This window comes from Engystomops pustulosus, chromosome 8 (genome assembly GCF_040894005.1).
Source record: "Engystomops pustulosus chromosome 8, aEngPut4.maternal, whole genome shotgun sequence".
Lineage (NCBI taxonomy): Eukaryota > Metazoa > Chordata > Amphibia > Anura > Leptodactylidae > Engystomops > Engystomops pustulosus.
Genome location: NC_092418.1, coordinates 1,107,676 through 1,112,500, shown reverse-complemented (window position 1 = coordinate 1,112,500; position 4,825 = coordinate 1,107,676).

Here is a 4,825-nt window from a genome sequence, read left to right as displayed (position 1 = left end):
CTGCAGCGGCTGAGGAGCGAAGATTTCCAGGGTGGGCCCCCGGGGATGCCATACCCCGAGCAGCCAGTCGGCCCCGCTCCTAGCGCGCTGACGAGCAATGGAGTCTTCACCGCGGCAGCCACCGCCCTCGCCTCGCCGTCGGTCGATGAAGAGCCGAGTTCGCCCTCCTCTGCTCGGGACTCGGAAACGGCCTGGCCTTCGCCTACTCCGTCGGGCAACTGCCTTCCGCCAGCCCCTTCCCTCGAATCCCCTTCTTCCATTTTAGACCCGATCAGGGGATTGGTCAGCCCAGCCCTGGGGTAGGAAGAGGGGTTGGGGTCGGTTCGGCTTCCGGTGCCCCCGCTCGGCCAAAGGTCCCCTCGCTTTGGAAGCAGAGGGTGCCGGGGTTATTTTCGGCTTGACGCCTAGTCCGGTCCCTGCCGGTTCCCGTGGAGGCCCGCGGTCAAAACCAGCTCCCCGGCTGTCGGAGCCGGAGCCCCGCAGCCCGAGCGGACGCACCGAGTCCCTCATGTAAGGGATAGCCGCCCCTACGGAACGGCCCGGACTGGGACCAGGCACCCCCAGGCGCCGAAGGGGTGGGTCGGCCGTGTTGCCGAAGCTTAGCCGGCGCTGATGACCGCAGCCCCTAACGATGCCCACAGGCGGGGGAGCCAAGGAGAGCACTAGGAAGACGTGGCGGGGTCGGACGGCTCAATTTCCAGGGTGGGACCCCGGGGGTTCAGTACCCCGGGCATCCGGTCGGTTTCGCCGGCGCGACCCCAAGCCTTCCACGGCCCCCTTCGTGGGTGCAGGGATACCGTGCAGGGTGCAGGCTTAGACGCCAATTCCCCAGAAGTTTTAGGGATAGGGTTTGTCCGGGCGCCACCGCAGCGACAACCTCGCAAGAAGCTCTCTTCCACAAAAGCACGGGCAACGTTCGTGTGCGAGTGTTGGTCTCCCATGGTCTACCGACTCCCCCGGGCGGCCCAAGCGTTACGCCCACGGCCGGGCCCTCGAGCAGGCGCACCCCTGGTGCCTCTCGTAAGGGAAGGCTACGGTCCTCAACCCCTCGTATGGCGGGGAGGGCGCATTTGAAACGCTAAAGGACGAGCCCTGTTCGGGACCTGGCGGGGATCCGCGGATTGGCGAGAGGGATGGGTCTGCCGTTGGTCAGAGGGGACGCACCCCTGGGACGCAGTTTGGCATTAGCGACCGATGGCCCATCTACGACCATGTACTCCGGGAGCGCCAAGGAGGACGCGGGTGGGCTTTGGGGGCAGACTCAATTTCCAGGGTCTGGGCGCCGGGGGTGCAATACCCTTAAGCGCTCATGTCGGTTTCGTCTGCCGCCCGCCTCTGGCCCGGCTCCTAGTGACGGGTGCTGTGAACGTGCGATCGTGCTTGCGGTTGAAGAGTTCAAAGGCTACCGCTGGGGATAACACGCCCGGGGAATTTAGAAACCCCCCCCTCCGCTACAATCTCTGCTTCTGCCGGACTCGGAGGGGAGCCGCCCCGGGGGCGACCGCTCCCTCTCCTCTTCCGCGGCGTGCCGCGCGCTTCGCCGTCAGCAGCGGAGCGAACCTTTTTCTCGGTCCGCAGCTCTTCAGGCGTAGGCGGGCAGCGCTAACAGGGTACACTGGGGACCACTCGACCGCAACCGCTCCTCCGACCGACGAGCATACCTACCGCGGATACGCCACGGTGGGTCTAAGCCTCGTCGCCGCCGCGAGGAGCAGGCGGGAGCCGTCCCTTTTCGTGCTGCGGAAATAAACCGTGGACACAGAGGTGTGTCTGCGCTCTCCGACCGGGCGGGGGGCGATTGGACTTGCCCGAGGGACACTAGGCGAGGCGCTGCCGCGGGAGCCGGAGCTCCGCGCTGGACGCTGCCGCCGCCAACGCCGCCGCCCCCCACCCACGGTACGGTGGAGTACGCCCGTTCCATACGCTTCGTAGCAAACCTCAGCCGAAGCAGAGAGTCCTACCGCTGTGGCAGGAGCGGGGCCGTGCGAGGACCACACTGGCACCGCGCTACACAACCTTAGGCAGAGGACGACAGCCGCTCACGGGGAGCGGGGGATTGATGCGCGACCAAGACTGAGGCTAAGGAACGCTTTACCATAAACCGGCCGGGGCCAATACCCCTGACCGAGCAAAGTGCCCTGCCCCGCCGGATCGCGCTGTGTCAGATCGATCAAAAGAGCGGAGAGCCGAGACTCTACCGCTGGGAGTTTGTGGAGAACGGCCTGGCTTGCGTCCCGTCCTCCCGCCCTCGACCTCACATGGCTAGCCTCACCCGCCGGGAGCCACCCCATTGGGGACCGTAGGGCGGAGAAGGGGTCTCCGCGTCCGGAATTTACTTGTGGAGAACGGCCTGGCTTACGTCCCGTCCTCCCGCCCTCGACCTCACATGGCTAGCCTCACCCGCCGGGCGCCACCCCATTGGGGACCGTAGGGCGGAGAAGGGGTCTCCGCGTCCGGAATTTACTTGTGGAGAACGGCCTGGCTTACGTCCCGTCCTCCCGCCCTCGACCTCACACGGCTAGCCTCACCCGCCGGGCGCCACCCCATTGGGGACCGTAGGGCGGAGAAGGGGTCTCCGCGTCCGGAATTTACTTGTGGAGAACGGCCTGGCTTACGTCCCGTCCTCCCGCCCTCGACCTCACATGGCTAGCCTCACCCGCCGGGCGCCACCCCATTGGGGACCGTAGGGCGGAGAAGGGGTCTCCGCGTACGGAATTTCTTGTGGAGAACGGCCTGGCTTACGTCCCGTCCTCCCATGGCTAGCCTCACCCGCCGGGCGCCACCCCATTGGGGACCGTAGGGCGGAGAAGGGGTCTCCGCGTCCGGAATTTCTTGTGGAGAACGGCCTGGCTTACGTCCCGTCCTCCCGCCCTCGACCTCACATGGCTAGCCTACCCCGCCGGGCGCCGCTCCATTGGGGATACGGTACGGCAAAGCGCGACGCCGCACGATGCCAACACTTTGTGCAAAAACCTGGCAGAGTCGACCAAAACCTCGCTTCTTTGACCGGTATTTTTGATGCTTTTCTCTGCCGCCGAAGGTGCACTGAGGGTCGGATCGCCCAAAATTTTTACCGGTCGTTTTGGTCTGCGGTTCTTCCGAGAGGTGCCCGCCTGACAGTTCTTTTTCAGCAGCCTCCGAAAGGCCATCCAGCGGGCAAGCCAGGGGTTGGCAGCCGCCGGCGGTGAGCCTTCCCCGGCCGGGGCAGACGGCTCCGACCGCAAAATTTTTTCGACTTTCGCCGAGGCCAAAACCCCATGCACTTTTAAAGCCTGCCCGCAGCGCCGTCTCCTGTCAGACGTCCCTTGCCGCCTGCGGTGGTCCTCGCCCGGCAGAGAGAAGCCGGAGTCGCCCCCTCTCCGGTTCTTTTTCACCATTCCGGAGCTCTGAAATCTGCCGGACACCGAGTGACCGAGGACGCTTCCAGGAGGGCGGCAGCGAGAGGCAGAGTGCCACCGGTCGGGTCGCCGGTTCTCCCACACTTTGAAAATTTTTCGCTTGTTCTGGTGGGATGGAGAGAGAGCGTGGCTTATGCGCCCTCTGCCCCGCGGTCCGCCCTGGCTGGCCTTACGCCGGTGGTTCGCCAGGCCACCGGCACCTTGTACGGCGGGGACGGCGTGGCTTATGCGCCCGTCAACCCACCTACTCGCCCCGGCTAGCCTTTTACCCGGAGGGCGCCACGCTCCGGGTACCAGTGAGCGGCACGAACCCAGTCATACCATGCCGCTCACCTCGCGCCCTCTCCGGCCTCCGCCGCGGAGACCTCCCGCTAGGACCTGCGGGGGGCGATTTCTGCCAAAATCTACAAAGTCCCCGATGGTTAAGGACGTAGACTGTTGAGCGGGACCTACACACTCTTGTAGCCGATGGGGCTCGCCATTTCCCGCAGAAAATGGACCACCTCCCGCAGAGGAACATGAAATGCCCCTTCCCGCGGGACCCGAAGGACCGCTCTGTCCGAGCAGGCCTCCAGGACCACGGCACGCAAAAGCGACTCAGTCCCGCTGGCATTACGGATCTGACTTAGTGCAAAAACCAGGCAGAGTCGACCAAAACCTCCCTTCTTTGACCGGTGTTTTTGTTGCTTTTCTCTGCCGCCGAAGGTGCACTGAGGGTCGGATCGCCCAAAATTTTTACCGGTCGTTTTGGTCTGCGGTTCTTCCGAGAGGTGCCCGCCTGACAGTTCTTTTTCAGCAGCCTCCGAAAGGGCATCCAGCGGGCAAGCCAGGGGTTGGCAGCCGCCGGCGGTGAGCCTTCCCCGGCCGGGGCAGACAGCTCCGACCGCAAAATTTTTTCGACTTTCGCCGAGGCCAAAACCCCATGCACTTTTAAAGCCTGCCCGCAGCGCCGTCTCCTGGCAGACGTCCCTTGCCGCCTGCGGTGGTCCTCGCCCGGCAGAGAGAAGCCGGATTCGCCCTCTCACCGGTTCTTTTTCACCATTCCGGAGCTCTGAAATCTGCCGGACACCGAGTGACCGAGGACGCTTCCAGGAGGGCGGCAGCGAGAGGCAGAGTGCCACCGGTCGGGAAGCCGGTTCTCCCACACTTTGAAATTTTTTCGCTTGTTCTGGTGGGATGGAGAGAGAGCGTGGCTTATGCGCCCTCTGCCCCGCGGTACGCCCTTGGCTAGCCTTACGCCGGTGGTTCGCCAGGCCACCGGCACCTTGTACAGCGGGGACGGCGTGGCTTATGCGCCCTCTGCCCCTCGGTACGCCCTTGGCTAGCCTTACGCCGGTGGTTCGCCAGGCCACCGGCACCTTGTACGGCGGGGACGGCGTTGCTTATGCGCCCGTCAATCCACCTACTCGCCCCGGCTAGCCTTTTAC